Genomic DNA, 17,642 nt, shown 5'->3' on the forward strand with positions numbered 1-17,642 from the left:
CAGTCTCGTCTACACACACACCTGCATGCACCACATCAACATGCACTAGGACTCGCACCAGGACACCCAGCACAACAAGCCGCTCACCTGCACTCACCACCCCCACTGCCATTTACACGTCCCCTGTGTCCTCTCCCAGTGTGTCTGTGACGCCCCCTCCCAAAGTACACAAACGCCGGCAATCACTCACCCAACATCCATCCACCTCACGACAGCCTCCAGTACCTGCACCTGCACCCAAAACACCTGAAGTGACACCTCCTACAACCACCTCCTCTTCCTCCACTCCCAGGCCCCCTCCAACTACCCATCCCAGTGTCCGTCAGAAACTGTCCCTATGTCAAATTGACCTTTTTGCCCCCACCCCCCCCTCCAATTCATCAGTCCCGTCGTAGCGCCTCAGCCAAAAAGCCTCCAGTACCAGTGGTGCGTGTTCCAGGTTTTTGGAGTGCACCGTCCACCAGGGCAGGCAGTAGGACCTGGAGCCAAGGCACTGGCAGCCCACCCCCTGTAAAGGCTCTGAAATTGGAGAGTGGACGACGGGACCGTGTCAAGACTCCCGGCGGGACTACAACTGAAATGGGATAGAAGGTGATTGGTGAGTCAGCTGTAACTCCAAAAAAGGTGGGGAAGGTCCCGAGGAAGTCTCCCCAGCCTGTTGTAAGTGTGATGGTGGAGGAGTGCGCCATCATTTCCGGCGGTCCAGACACAACCGCCAGCACTGTCGTTACTGGTCAGGAGACTACTGCCGGAGTCCCAGCCCAGGAGGGCCCAAGTATCGTTACTGGTCAGGAGACCACCGCCGGAGTCACAGCCCAGGAGGGCCCAAGTATCGTCACTGGTTAGGAGACCACCGCCGGTGTCACAGCCCAGGAGGGCCCAAGTATCGTTACTGGTCAGGAGACCACCGCCAGAGTCACAGTCCAGGAGGGGCCAGGATGCCACAGCCCCGCTGGACAATGATGGAACATCATGCCACACACCAATGTCCAGTGTGGAGATCGTCATGCCACACACCAATGTCCAGTGTGGAGATCGTCATGCCACACACCAATGTCCAGTGTGGAGATCGTCATGCCACACACCAATGTCAGTATCAGAACCGCCATGTCAAAGCACTGATGAACAGTCCTGAACCGCCATGGCAAAGCACCGCTGAACAGGGCACAGACCGCCATGTGAAGGCACCGCTGAACAGGGCACAGACCGCCATGTCAAAGCACCGCTGAACAGGGCACAGACCGCCATGTCAAAGCACTGATGAACAGTCCTGAACCACCATGGCAAAGCACCGCTGAACAGGGCACAGACCGCCATGTCAAAGCACCGTTGAACAGGGCACAGACCGCCATGTCAAAGCACTGATGAACAGTCCTGAACCGCCATGGCAAAGCACCGCTGAACAAGGCACAGACCGCCATGTCAAAGCACCGCTGAACAGGGCACAGACCGCCATGTCAAAGCACCGCTGAACAAGGCACAGACCGCCATGTCAAAGCACCGCTGAACATAACAAAGACCGTGTAGGTATGAATAGGCCGCCACATCAGGCATCCTTATCCCATGTGCAGCTGGGATAGTGACAGAACAGGAACTTTCACTGGGAGACTCATCCAGTCTGGGCACCAGTCCCACACAGTACCAGTAGAGAACTGCATCTACTTGAGAGACTGTGGCTTTGCACTCCCCAGGATGGCACAGTGGGCAACCCACCCACTGTAGAGACTTGAGAGACTGTGGCTTTGCACTCCCCAGGATACATCAATGGGCATGGAGCCCCGTCGTGGATCTGGCTTCGCATTCATGTGGCTGAGGTGCCCCCCCTTCCCTTCCCCTTGAGGTGCCTGTAGTGTTTCTATCTGATGCCCCGGCAGTGTTCTCTCGGATTTTGGTCAGGTATCTATTGTGGGCCTCGACCATGCATTTTTGGACTGTTGGTGTACGGACATTGTTGTGTACATATCTGCACTACTTCTTGTATTGTATACATAATTATGACAGATTTTGAGATATATATCAGTATATTTTTGTATGACATTTATATTAGCACATTACAATGTTTGACCGCAATTCGCTTTGTCTTTGCATTCTTCCGGGGGATTGTGGGTTGTTCATGTGATATTTTTGACTGCATTGGTGTGTATGTTGTGATATGCGAGGGTGGGGGTGGGGGTGTTTGGTGGGTGTCCCCCTAACTTTTGCCTCCCCGTGTCGTAGGTGCAGTACTCACCGGTATCTTCGGCGCCTACGTCGCTGTTGGTCATAGAGGAGCATAAAGACAAGGGCAGGTAGTATTTGGAGTTCCGGCTCCATGGAGTCGTCGTTCCTCGTGGAGTGTGTTCAGGTGAGCGTTTTCCCATAGCAAAAGCTGTTTCCGCCGTGTTTTTATCCGCGGTGAATCCGCCCCGGAAAAGGTGGTGGATTGGTGTGTTCTGATACTATGGGCGGTACATTGTCTCCCGCCTTTCTGTTGGCGGTGACCGCCACGCTGCTTGTCTGTACTGCTGTGGCGGGCGGTGTGTTAAAGTGGCCGTCTTTGTTGGCGGTTTCCGCCAGGGTCATAATTCCCTTTTTTTGTCCGCCGGCCTGTTTGCGGTCTTACCGCCGCTTTAACACCGTCCGCCAGGGTTGTAATGACCCCCTATGTATCTATGGGAAACGGTTATGCAGATCAACTCACAAGGTTTTGCGCATTGAACTATATATCGTTCAAGGAACAGTGGGAATTGTTACCGCAAACTGAAAATGACACATGTTTGAACCTTGCATTAAGGGTGGTGGATACCTTAGATGAGATAAAGACATTACAGGGTCGTGCTAGCAAAGAGGAAAAACATTCCTGGCAGAGAATGCAATGTGTACATTGCCAAAGTCTTGCCAAATAGCCTTCTGTCACAATTCGCCAGGCTATACCATGGACAGGCTCACCTTGGGAGAGATGCAATGATCAGGTCATTCAAAATCGATTGGTTCAACCCAAAATGTAGACATGCCGCAGGGGTTACCTGTCACAGATGCATCATCTGTCAATAGATGAATGCCGGAAAAGGGACTGTGGTAACTTTGAGCCACATTGGGAGAGCTGGTGGTCCTTTCAGCAAAATGCAAATGGATTTCATTGAGATGCCTGTTTGTAGAGGATTGAAGTACGTGTTGGTGATTGTGTGTGTTTTCAGTCACTGGATTGAAGCCTACCCCACACGTAGAAATGACAGCCTCACAGTCGCAAAGCTGCTACTTAGAGAACTAATACCAAGGTTCGGGTTTCCGGTCTCTATAGAATCAGATAGGGGCAGACACTTCAACAATGAGGTGATTAAACATCTATGTGCCGCACTAGACATTGAACAAAAGCTGCATTGTAGCTACCGCCCTGAAGCATCAGGACTAGTAGAGCAAATGAATGGTACTCTGAAATCAAGAATGGCAAAGATGTGCGCAGCTACCAATATGAAATGGCCAGATGCATTGCCCTTAGTGCTGATGTCAATGAGGAACACCCCTGATAAGAAAACAGGACTATCACCCCATGAAATCCTAATGGGCAGAGCTATGAGGTTGCCAGCAGTACCTGCAAATGCTCTAGTGAATATCACAGATGATATGGTGTTGGACTACTGCAAAGGTTTGGCTGACGTGATTCGCTCTTTCTCTCACCAGGTAGAGGCTAACACATTGCCACCGATCGGAGATCCAGGTCACACCCTACAGGCCGGTGACTGGGTGGTTCTTAAGAAGCATGCCAGAAAGTCGTGTTGGGAGCCGCGTTGGAAAGGGCCATATCAAGAAATCTTGACAACAACCACTGCTGTGAAATGTGCAGGCGTTCCAAATTGGATACATGCCAGTCACACAAAGAAGGTAACATGTCCAACTGACGAGGAACTTGAAGTTTCCGGCACAACAGTTCCAGGAAGAGGAGTCTAAAGGCCAGAAAGTAGCCAAGATGGAACTGAGACTGCGGGAGAGCCCACTGAGAACAGCCTCGTCCCTCAAACAGTGAATTAGTTTGAGAGAGGTGACAGAGTGCCTACCTCAGTAGAGGCGCCAGGAGAACTAAGTCAAGGAGAGGTTCTCCCAGAAGTAAACGGATACGGGTTAGAACTAGAACCCGTTACTGATCAAGAGGAAGAAGAAGGAGAAGAAGGGGAGATAATAGAAAGAGATCAGAGTGTACTGACATCCCCTGAGCCAGTTGCAGGTCCATCAAGTGAAAACACCATGTCACAAGAGGAGGGTGCTGTCCAGCGTCCTGAAAAGACATATCGGAAGAAGACGAATAAGGGTGATAACTGGCCAGAGTAACCACTTTTAAGGATAAGAAGCATACCAGATGAAACCATAACAGAGGAAACTGATACATCCCGAGTGGAAGATCTAAGTGAAGGAGAACTGCAAGGTGAACGCAGATTGAAGAGAAAGAGAGTCGCAAACAGAAAATATACAGGTCCTGAATGGGCGTATGCTGCAACATCTGAATGGCAACAAGAATTCCTAGCATTCTGTTTTGATCGAGAAGTACCAGGTCAATACTACGGTACCTGAATTAACTCAAAGGAGAGACTTTGTTAAAAATCTAAAACTGAAAACTAAGAAAGAGACTTATAAATTACCGGATGTGACATTAGAACCTGATTTGACTTCGAGAAACCTAATTATGACAAGCTGCTAACCTGATTTTACGAAGGGGTCCTGAAGCGAGTGAAAATGCTGTAAATACAAGCAGAGAAGAAAAGAAAAAAAAAGTTCTATATCATCCTCGAGTTGATTGTTATTCTGCTATTTGATTCTATACAGACATGGCCTATAATAGAGGTAGTAATAAGGGAAGTAAGGTGTGTGGTTGGTTAAGCCTTATAATAGGTATTGTGTGTGCAATAATAATTGTGGGAGTGATTGTGGGAATGCCTTGGTTGGAGAAAAAGACTATTAACGCTATTTCAAAACCTGAAACTACAACACTAACACCGTGGGAGAGGTTTGAGCAAGATGCAAGACACTTGCATGAGGGAACTAATTCAAAGGGGGAACTTTCTACTAATGTCTTCTATCGCTTGCTGAATGAGTATGTGGAAACCATGGATGCGAAAGACTGTTATGTGTGTACCAAGATTCCTTCATCTGTGCAAGAAAGGGTTACTTACCATAGCCTTCCTCTAATGTACGGGATTAGCTGTAGTTTGCTATTAACCAGATTCTATAATCAAGAGCATGTGCAATACTTTTACTCAAATCTGGATGTTGTGTTTTCCTTTGTGCCTGTGATTGAATTCTTGAACAAGCTAGCTAAGGAACATGATATAAAAATAGTTAGAGGATTCATTGAGCCAACGCTTACATTTGGAACTGCTTATGCACATCGCAAAAATCTGACCTGCTTATTGTCACCTGTAGAGAAAAGCTTTTTAGATCACACTGACGATAGACGCAAAGCATTAAAAGAAAGATTAGAAAAAGGATTAGAAAAGCGCACATATGCAAATGATTATGCTTACACCGCAATCAAAACACAAGGCAAACTAGCTATAGATGCATTACATGTAGGTAGGCTTTGTATATATAGGCCGAAATCTGAGCAGGACAATTTGGTTGTGGGAACGAGTGAATGTAGACATGTGTTTTTGTTTCGAAGTAAATGAACATTTATGTTGAATGGACAGGATCCAGCGATCCCTGGGATTTATTACATCTGTGGACTTAATGCTTATTACCATCTCCCTAAGGGATGGTATGGGACATGTTATTTGGGAATAGTTTTCCCAAAGATTTACCAGATTGATGCCTTAAAGCAAATACCTAAAACGTCTGAATTGCAACATGCTAGACAAAAACGAGAATCAGTGGCTGCTGTCATTGGTGATATATTTGGAGCTATAATCCCTTCAGTAGGGGTTATCTTGAATTCTATAAAGATTCAAAAGTTGTCTACTATTGTGGATAACATGCTGACAAATTTTACAGGGGCTATACTCCTGATGGATACTGAACTTGCCGCAGAAAGAGCTATGACTCTTCAAAATCGGCTTGCTTTAGACATTCTTTTAGCAAAGAGTGGAGGGGTCTGCAAGATGCTCAATGAGCGTCATTGCTGTTCATTCATTCCAGACAATAGTAAAAAGATTAGAGGTATGCTTACTAACCTAACTAGAGATAGTGCAGATTTGAATCATTTGAAGGAACTTGGAGTGTGGGAAAAAGTTGGAAAAGAAATTGCCAGAGGGGGAAGCTGGTTTACCAACATTTGGAATGGGGTACTTGCAAAAATACTAATGGGACTATTAAGTGTTCTGGCCTGTCTATTAGGATTATGGGGGGGCATGCAAAATTAATGATAAAATTAAGAAAAATTGGACCAAAAGAACCAGGAGAAATGAAGAAAGTGAAAGAGAGAAAATGTTCAATGAAATTTGGGAGAGCTCACATAGGGGACAAGATGTTGAAATGTGCATCATGCGTAAAGTGAAAAATTTAAGTGAAAAGTCAAAGAGAGAGGTTTGTGTGATGATGAGCGTCATCAGAGGAGGGACTGAGAGAGCGTCGTTTATATAACCTATATTAGAGCAGAATATCTATATTAATATGTGACGATACTGCATAGAAAACTATAATAATAGCGAATTTGCTTAAAAGCGCACCTGAATTATGACCACGGTAAATGGCCACCAATGTATACGCAAACTAATGAATAAAATGTTTTTGTTGTGTTTAATTAAGCTTAACATTCATAATCTTTATAGGCCTTAAGTTAGAGTGAGCTGTAAGATTTAGCAGCCCAGCTCTCAAATTAAATGCATTTTTCTGTTTTTCCAGTGTGCTGACTCGCAAAGGGCCATGACCCTGCAAATGTTCTTTTTCTTCAGCTTGGAAGATGAATGTATCTATGTTAACACCGTTCCCAAGCGCATACTCGGTGCCTTGGTTTAAAAAGTATGAGCAAATTGAAACAAGTGTAGATTAATGTTATGTACAAGGTCACTTAGACCGATGGACAATGAATCTGCTGACCCAAAGGACGTGCCAAAGAGTGAAGTAACGACAGATGTGCCACCTCCGAAGACGTCAATTATGAAGACCAATCAAAGAACCATAAATTAATGTGGGGTGACAATTGAGAATACCAAATGTTAAAATTTGATAGGTTCAAGATAGTGGGGTATAGTAAGTGTCCAATAGAAGTTTGGGGGAATGTACTACGAAAAAGGGATAAAAACCCATGTCACAGAAGGGTCATTAGAATTAGGTAGGGAATGCTATTTATTTTTTCCAGAAACTCTGTCACTCTGTTTGGTGACTTGACACTTATTAGAAACCATCCTCTCCCATAGACTGCCCTTTTACACTTATCCTCTTTATGAGGGAAGTGCCCACTTTTGCCCTTTAGTTGAGTCCTGATTGATGGCGCTTTTGACTGATGTCCTGAAGACGAAGACTGAACCTGTGTGCTGACCTAACCTTAGGAGGGTAATTATGACAATGCAATTGTAATTTGTCTGTTTGCTTTTTCTTTCAAGGTACCAACTGCTAATTTTTGACAGAGATCATAGCTAGATGTTTTCCAAATTGGTGTTCTAAATTGTTTTGCATGAAGCCCAATATGCCAATGCTAATCAGTGGTTAGGATAGGTGATCACTAAATTGACGCAAATAGACAAACGACTGACGTTATGCTATGTTGAACTGACGCGTATTTGACACTTTGATGTATTCAGATCTATGTTTGCGCCGTGCTACATTCTGATGTTTGTGATTTTTGCTTAATGAAATCTTACCAAAGTTGCCATATCGTGACTATGCTTTTAGGTTTCGTTGTGTTATGATTAACGCATTTGCTATTAGATAGTAATTAATAGGGAATAAACTTTATAAAATTCTATCAAAGGTGTGGTTATTCATGGCTGGAAGGTCATGGTTGCGTCGTCAATTTGATTAATGTCTTTGACCAAAGTAAAATGTATTGTGGTGATAAGTATTGATGGCATTATTGATATATTGATTGACATATTGATTAGTTATCTTGTCCTACGGTGTCTCCCAACTGGGTCAAAAGATTCATTGGCCTAATACGAGTCCTAATGTGTAATAAATTAACGTAAAAGGACGCGTGAACACACCTATGTAACTCACCCCTTTCCCCTACCCTGCCCTCTCCACACGCTCCATCTTTTCCCTTGCAATATTTTATTTTCTTAGGCAGATTAGAATGACTGCTATATTTAAACTGCCTCCCTGTTTCTTCTAAATCTGAACCTGTAACTAACATAATTTCCTAATGAACGTTAAACGTTGTGGCTTTCCCAGGAGTGCTGTTGTCTAACCATTCAACTGCCACTTTCAACAACCATAAATTCCTGTAAACCATGGCAACTTGTCATGCCCCTGCCACCCAGAAAAAGACCCCCAGACGTGTTCTCCCCCCAACTAGGTAGTGTCTAATGAATGTTTAACAACTGTTTCAGCCTGTCCCTGATCTGCAAAAGATGCAGTTTATGCCACGGAAAGACAGATGAACCCCACCACATCTAAAAAAATCTGCATCCTCACAATGCAAGTCTGTATGCTGTAGCATAGTCATTCCCCTACTCCCACAAAAATGTGCATTTCTTTGTTTATCTTTCATCGAGCCCTCTCAATCGCTCTCGGTCTCTTCACCCTGGCCAAATCCTGTGCAGAACAAAAGCTGTACAAACTACGCGGTAGCCAGCTCATTGTTTCTAGATTTCATAGCCTTGATGATCTCTAGATCCTTTTCAGGCACCATCTCACTCTCCTCCAGGTGGATTATTACTATGCTTGAGCGCTGACCTCGTTTGATAAGTTTGTTCAGGCATGACAGCAATTCTCTCCAGATCATTACCCCTCTTCCTTTCCAGCACACCTGGTACATTTGTGAATCGAAACCCAAGTTAACACCATGGCTCCCACCCCTTCTACCGGCTTCAGTGGTGATGCCTATTTGAAAGGAGTGGGTGTCAAAAGCTGAATCCTATAACCTCAGACCCTTCAAACCCATTATGTAGGACGGCCAAAAGTTGGTAAGCTGTGACTGGCATTTTGTCCTTATGCCGGAAAGCCATCTTTACTCCTCCACACTCTGGATGTGCAATGCCAGTCACCAAGGGCGGATTGCATCTGAGGGGTACACTCACAACCTTGCTGTTTTCCTTTTGCCTCTCTGGGCAGTTTTGGACCCGCAAAGTCAAATCGTTATACCTCTCTGGCCCATGTGTACTTCTTCCCAGCGTAAATTGCCTCGTCCCTCCTCCCCAACAGCTCAGATACTCAAAATGCTTGGAAAAATATCCTAAACATCATCACAATAAAGAGAACAGTTTCATCCCAGCAGCTGAAAATTAACAGAATGAAAGGGATTACTTGTTTCAACAAATCTAACATAACAGGTTTCCACACCAGCCCTTTCCCATCTGATTCCCTGGCCCAACCCTCTAACATTCTTTGACCCAGTTTCCCCGCCGATGGTCTGTACCCCCAAATCAACTGACCCATGAATGCAATCCCCACCAACTACCCTGAAATTGTAACTCTTGATTGTCCCGTCTCTATCAGTGTCAAAACGTATTGTACCTTATCTTCTGCTCTCTCCCACTCTTCCAGTGGCTGTCAAGCCTCATGGTGCAAAAACTTCAGCCAAGCCTGCATGTAGGCTTCCTGCGTGGTGTCTGCTATTGAGTTCACCACCAGCTGAAGCATCTTCTTTCTCCTATTCTTCATAGGTCTGCTGGCATCTGGGTCTAGTCGGATTCCGCGTCCATGACCAGCCCATGGAACCTTTCCCACTGTGAATGGGACAAAGAATCTGCTATGTCATTGTCAACACCCAGCACATGGATTACCCTGGATGCAATGTCGTGGTGCAGGCAACCCAGAACAAACACCCTAAGTAACTGCAGTACATGGGGATGCCTGGTGGATTGTCTACTTACTGCCTGCACTACTGACATGTTATCAGTCTGAAAAACCACCCTTTTGTGGGCTAGCTGGGCACTCCAGATGGTCACTGCTACAACTAAGGAAAACAACTCCAGAAAGGTGATGCTCTGCCCGTCCCACTGCCACTATCAGGGCCACTCCTCCATGCAACGTCTGCCTTGCCAGTAAATGCCAAAGCCCTTGCCACCCACTGCATCAGATAAGATTTGGACATCCCATTCGAGGTCATGCCAAGCCTGCAATTGAAGTCCATTGAAGGAGGCTAAAAAGAGACAACACATGCACAAATCCTCCTTTATGAATTCCACTAAACACAAATGGTGGTGGGGTAGTCTCTTCCCCGGCAAAGGCAAGGCCAGGTGCCTACAGAATACCCAGCCAGCACTGACTACTCTGCACCCAAAGTTCAGATGACCCAACAGTACTTGTACTTCATTGAATGTGACCTACAGCGTGTGCAACATCTCATTCAGCAATAGTGCCATATCCAATTTCTTATCCTCTGGGACATGAACTGCCATGACCTCAGAATCAATCTCCATGCCCATGAAAACTAATACTGTGGTAGGACCCACCATCTTTTCTGGTATCAAAGGGGCCTGAAATTTGTCCAGGAGACTTTGACAATGTCCCAAGCTTGATGTGCTCACCAAAAATAAATCATCAAGGTAATGTGTTATGTGTCTATTTCCTGTTTGCTGAGTGAATACCCATTAAAGAAATGGACTGAAACTTTTGTGGAGAGCACAAGATACGGAGCATCCCATCGGGAGCTCTTTGTCCACATACCAACAGCTTTTGGATTGCATCCCTAGGAGCTTGAAGACATCAGGATGTACCGGCAGCAAACGGAAAGCGGACTTGATGTTGCTTTTTTCCATTAGTGCCTTCTGTCCAACTTCCTCCACCAAAGCAAGTGCCGCTGCCACCAAGGTCACCTTTTTCTGCACCACCCAGTCAGGGAGACTGTCAGGTTTTCTAATGGACAATCCGTAAAAGGGCCCGTCATGCGACCTTCTTGCACCTCTTTATCTAGTTTGCTCCAAACCACTTGCTTGTGTGCACTCACCGATTTCAAATTTTAAGCACATAGGTGCCTCCCTGGCACATCATAGTCCAGGCAAAATCCCCACAGAAACCCCCTTGCTGCTGTTTCCCCTGTCCAGGTGCACCCCCTGTTGTGTTCCCACACACACATCTGCCCGATCACTTGGAGCATTCATGTCACAACTTCCAATACTCTCATGTGCAGAGTCTCTTGCTAAAGTCCCAACAGGCCCCGAGCTGTGCGCTCCCAACCCCTAGTTTGCCAGTCTGCCCTCTAACTGCTGACCCCACCATATACAATTTGGAGCCTACTGACCATAAAGACCTGTTTCCTGAATTTGGCACACCCCATCATTTGCTGCCATAGATCAGCAGCAATTTCTTCCCACTTCACCTCTGGGTTCAGTGCCATATGCTCTTGAAACTCTTCATAATATTGTACCCAAGCATACCACTCCTAATTTAACTGTGCTTTTATGATGACATCCATGTACTTGAAAAAAGAGACTGCCCGTTTGGGGTACCATTCACAATAAACGCTGTCAGATATGTGGAAAGCTGCTGTTCAGTTATCCATTGTAAGTGGCACCTGGTCACTTCGCTAGCTTGTATTCTTTCTCCTCTTTAAACCGTAACTCTCTGTGTAACCATACTGTCTCCTGTTTACTGCACTCCCTTGCCGTCTGGGGTCGCTTCTCACCCTGTGTCGCTACCCCGCTGACCAGTTGAGATTCGCTAGTGATACATCTGTGAGTTGCCCCCTCCCAATTCCATCCCCATCCTACCACCATTCATCCTCCACACCCTTCCCATCACTCTCATCGAATAGCTCCTCTTCTTCCATACACTCTTCCTCATTATCCAGCAGCATTTTTTGCATTTAATCATCTCCCTCTTCCCAGCATATCCCTGCCTTAGTGTCCAGCCGTGCCAAAACCTGATCTGAGAACACATGATCCTCTCTGTGCTGCTGCCGATGGGCCATACCCTGCCCTCTCTGCCATTCTACCTCACCAGGATGCCACCTTTCCAGCACTGTGATGTTGGAAGTTGCACTGCCCCTTCTATCTCACTCCACCAAGAATGCTTCCTTGATAGGCCAGACTCTGTGGATGCTCCATCTCTGGCCAATGTCTAGCTAGCTGCCCACAGTCCAGCCTTCCCTCCATCTCTGGGCTGCCAAGCCACACTAAGCTCTTCCTCTTCCTGCTCCAGCATACCCCAAAAAACATAAAAGAACATCTGGTGTGCTGGTGGGGCATGTGTTATACCACGGCACCGCCCCCACTTCCGGCTGGTAGCAAACCTCATATGGGCCATCAGCCCTCCTGCCCCCTCACCCAGAGTCCCACTTGTTATTCCTGTAGTAGCACTGCTGTGAACAATTCTTTCACCCTGGCCTTTCCCCTCACTTTGCGAGGCAGTTCATCCTGTGACTACCTGCCATGGACTTTCCTTGGTGGCTTCACCACTAAATACTGGGTGTCTGCCCCATATCCCTTCCCCAGCTGGACATGCTTCTTCTTCTTCCTCCTCATCATGCTATTCCAGAAGTGCAGCCACCTGCATTTGCCCTCAATATTTGCCCCCACTCTGACAAGTGCATCCTGCCCCATGGACACCCTTTCTCTATGAGTCCAGTTGTCTTTTGTAATATATTCCTGGCACCCGCTGGGGCACTGTCCAGCCAATCTATGCCCCCCCCCAAAAGATGCTGTGCTGCCTTTTGAAACCTTTCACCAACACATCTCCTGCCAATATTGGTGAACCAATCTCCTCCTCCTTCCCATCTGTTGGTGGTTTGAAGGCTGTCCAAGAAGCTGATTCCCCCTTATTCCACCCCTTCCGTGACATCTCCCGAGTATTCATAGTAGCCACACTCCTGTCCTGTACCTTTGGGTGTATAAAAGAGGCATGGGGCCCACACACTGAGTTTGTCACTAACTGTCTGTAGCTCCTCTTTGCATCCTGCAGGTGTCTCACTATGGCCCCGGTAAGACCATCTGAGGGGAGCTGTGATATTGACAGCACTCCCCTTGCTTAATTGCAAAGAGCCTCCCCCTCCCCCTCCCCCAGAGGCCACTCTCCTCTCTCGGGAGCAGCCCTGCCCACCCACCTGTGAGCTTCCAGCACCTGCTCGACACAGCAATGCACAGGCAAAAACTGCTGCCGCACCTCCTTGGGATGCCCGGCATGTGGGCTGTGCCATCACCAGCACCCGGCAACCAACAAATCGAGACAGCCTGCTTTATTGAGCAGCCGCACTGTCAGCTTGACTTTACCCTCAGACATAGTAAATTTGACCGCAAAAGAGTATCGCTAATCTGACACAAAACACACTGACTGCCACTGACACTACTAAAGCGTTGCACTTGGAAAAAACACTACAGCTATCACCAGCCACCATGTCCACCCATACAAAATGAATGCTGGGGAATCAAAATGGTTAGATACACCCCAGGGCTACCATGTAGCCCAAATATATCCCACATAGCCCAGAGTAGTCCCAGGCTCGTCCACTTACCAAAACCTCCCCAGAAGAGACCTCCTGATGGGCGGCTGCCCCCACCAAAATCCCCTGTGCCAAAATTCTATAAACATAAGCCTTTATACAGTGGCCATCTTGAAATATTAGGGGCAACGAGTATAGGGCCGACTGAAGAGAATAGTTAGCGTTGGTGATATTTTAATACCACAGATAAAAAAGAAAATGGCACTAAAAATATAATTGGGCTACAGATAGCAGCAAAGTAAGCTGATATACAGGCCATCTTAAAGAAATAAAGGCAATTAAGTATAGAGTCAACTAAAAGAATAACTAATGTCATTGATAGTGGAATGTCAAAGGTCAAAAAACAACACTATAAAGACAGATGAAGTGCAAATGAGTGGCAGAATCCAATATACTCCGTCTCTAATGAAGATTAGAAGATGAGTGAACACTTGAAAGGTATAGAAAACATATATAAGCAAATAAGAAGCCACTAGGGTTGATTTCATGTATGGAGTCTCATTTGGGACCTATTAGAGACTGAATACGTTCCCAAAGTAAACACAAATAGAGAAATCTGATGGGGTCAGGCAAAATTCAACTATAGGATAAAGGGAAAGAAAAATAACCAAGGATCTTAGACATTATAAAATTACCAATATTTTGTTCCCAAGGAAGTTGTCTAGGTGGGATACTTAATCAGTTATTACAGAAATGGGAATAAATTAAGAGCCACTGAAACACTAAAAGAGCAACCAGCTTGGACAAATACACCCTAGTGAGCTTTATATATATATCTCTATAATCATACCCTTCCATACATGTTACAGTATAACGTTTTCCCACAGGACATTAAGGCCCATATTTATACTTTTTGACGCTAAACTGCGCTAACGCAGTTTAGCGTCAAAAAATTTAGCGCCGTCTAACGCCATTCTGAAGCGCCATGCGGGCGCCGTATTTATGGAATGGCGTTAGCCGGCGCTAGCAGACCAGCGCTGCCTGGTGTGCGTGGAAAAAAACCACGTAGACCAGGCAGCGCCGGCGTAGGGGGAAAATGGCGTTAGGGCGTCTTAAAATGGGGCAAGTCAGGTTGAGGCAAAAAAATCGCCTCAACCCGATTTGCGCCATTATTTTCGACGCCCAGACGCCATTTAAATGACTCCTGTCTTAGTAAAGACAGGAGTCATGCCCCCTTGCCCAATGGCCATGCCCAGGGGACTTATGTCCCCTGGGCATGGTCATTGGGCATAGTGGCATGTAGGGGGGCACAAATCAGGCCCCCCTATGCCACCAAAAAAAATTAAAAAATATAAAAAATTATACTTACCTGAACTTACCTGAATGTCCCTGGGGTGGGTCCCTCCATCCTTGGGTGTCCTCCTGGGGTGGGCAGGGGGGGTCCCTGGGGGCAGGGGAGGGCACCTGTGGGCTCATTTTGAGCCCACAGGCCCCTTAACGCCTACCCTGACCCAGGCGTTAAATAGTGGCGCAAATGCGGGGTTTTTTGACCCGCCAACTCCCGGGCGTGATTTTTGCCCGGGAGTATAAATACGACGCATTTGCGTCGCCGTCATTTTTTTAGACGGGAACGCCTTCCTTGCATCTCATTAACGCAAGGAAGGCGTTCACGCAAAAAAATGACGCTATTTGCCCATACTTTGGCGCTAGACGCGTCTAACGCCAAAGTATAAATATGGCGTTCGTTTTGCGCCGAATTTGCGTCGAAAAAAACGATGCTAATTCGGCGCAAACGGAGTATAAATACGGGCCTAAGAGTATACATCCAGTGCACCTCTCGCTTCTTTCTCAGTGAAGTGCTATCAGTATTTTCACTAGTGTTTTTCTCCAAGATGGTCTATTTTGAATAATTTTTCCTTATAGTTGGAAACAATGCAGTGTTGTAACATGGGTGCTTGCACTTCCTATTTTATATTGCTGACTTATGTTACTAAACCTCAAATGGAATTCTCTACGTGTCTCTCCAACGTAGCCAGGACCGCACGGGCACAACATGAAATAAATGACATGCAGTTCTCCAGTTGGTCATCTGTTTCAATTTTATGGAGGTCCTCCGATATTGTAAATAATCACTTGCTATTGCTCCTGCACATGTATGGCAATCATCGCATTTATGCTCTCCCTGTTAGGGGTATCCCCTGAAATAGAACGATGAACAAATTTGGATTTGGAGGAGGTTCTAGCTCTCCCCAGATGATCTCTTAAGTTCCTATTGCTCCGAAATGCAACTAGCGGTTTAAAAAGCTTTGGTTTGTATTCTTTCATATGGAGAATGTGTCATTGCGAGTTTATGATTAGTTGTAACTTTTGATTCAAAGTAGAGTGGTAAGTGAGACACGCTAGACTGTCCTTAATCTGTTCTTGTTTGGGCTGGAACAATGCTGTGTCTTGCTTTTTTATATTAATCAGCTGTCTGTGGTGTCCACTTCTGAGTAATTGTCTCGTAAAATATTTGCATTATGAATTTATTTGTGAATAGTAGAACATTTTCTTCTAATTCTGAGAAATTAACGGAGGGGATACTTTTTTTGTCAACAAAGATGATAACTCTGAAAATAGAGAAGAGTGTTCCTTGTTATAGGCTCTGAGTAAAGAGAAACTTTAAATTTTCTATCACAGTGTTCTTTCCAGATGTCAAGAAATTCGACCTTATCAGTACTTACCTTTGAAGTAAATTTTTAAGTGGGAGTACATATATTATTCCAACTAAAGAATTAATTTACTGTCTCCTCACCACCCTCCCAGATAAACATAAACATCATCTATACATCCCGACCAGACTTTTAAGGTCTCAATACTTCATTGCATATATGTATATCTTTGAAAAGGCCCATATCAATGTTGGCAACACTTGGAGCGAAGGCAGCTACCATGCTGACACCTCACGCTTGTTTGTATATTCCTTTATCAAACTAAAAATATTCACTTTAAAAGCTATCTCTACACCTTAGCTCTGGTGGTGGGGTTCAAAAGGGACCACCCAGAGCTAAAAAGCATTTTTTTATATTTTACAGTCAGAGTTGTGGTAGATCCACAGCTCTGCAATAAAATAGATTGAAAAAAACAATTGTGGGCTCCTGTGCTTAGTTATAATTAAGCCCCTGGGTGGACCAAGTCCCACGGGCATTTGCTGAATAATGCGGGTGGGGCCTCCTCACCCCCTCCCACTGACCCAGGGACTGCCATCTCCCCGGGGCTTATAAATAATATGCAGGGGGGCCGCGAACCACCCACTGGCCATGGATCACTGCCTCCCAGGGCAAATCATTAAGAAAATAAGGAGGTCCCTTTGGGGCCCCCAAGCGCTGGGGATCACCACCTCCCCAGAGCATCTAACATGTTGGAGTGGGGCCGGGCAGCCCCCACTCTTGGAGCCATTGATGGCCCTGGGGACCGCCACAACAGTGCCAGCTCCTGCTATGTCCTGGGATGCCCAGCGTCTTAGCTATTTGCGGTGGCTTTGCTGCAGCTTTGCAGCCCTAATGTAACCATAACTCACTCCTCCCTCTTGCACAGTTAATTACACTGCATTTTATATAATTGATGACACCTTCTATCCCACTAAAGATTAAAAATGAGGCAATACAACAGACAAGTGCTAGATCATGCTTGAAAGAAAGTTGGGGCAGTTGAACGAGAAATTCTATTATTCAAAACCACTACCAAGAAAACCAAAGCCACCACCCATCACAGATTCATCACTACATACAGTAGGGTACATCAAACGGTGAGGGCCATACTGAATAAACACTGGAAGCTTCTAAGAAATGATCTGATAATAAGGAAAGATCTTCACAGTGGACCTATGCTAACTTTCCGCAGAGAAAAATCTACTATAGACTATATAGTGAGAAGTGATGACATAGAGGAGGGAGGAAACATGGTTGTCTAGAGCTTACTAAGTGTACTAAATTTGAGGCATGAAAGAATGGGAAAAGTGCTACAAGTATATCCTAGAGAGTTAAGATTGCACACTGCACACGTGGCCTTTTTGATTGTAGAAGTGTATATGCCCAAACATCTATGTGAGAAGTACCACAGTATCAGTAGACAAGAGAATTCAACAACATTTGAGAGCAGTTAAGAATAAGGATGTCTACAATTGGGTAGCTAGGCATATCAACAAGATACATGG

Source organism: Pleurodeles waltl, chromosome 4_1 (assembly GCF_031143425.1).
Source record: "Pleurodeles waltl isolate 20211129_DDA chromosome 4_1, aPleWal1.hap1.20221129, whole genome shotgun sequence".
NCBI lineage: Eukaryota > Metazoa > Chordata > Amphibia > Caudata > Salamandridae > Pleurodeles > Pleurodeles waltl.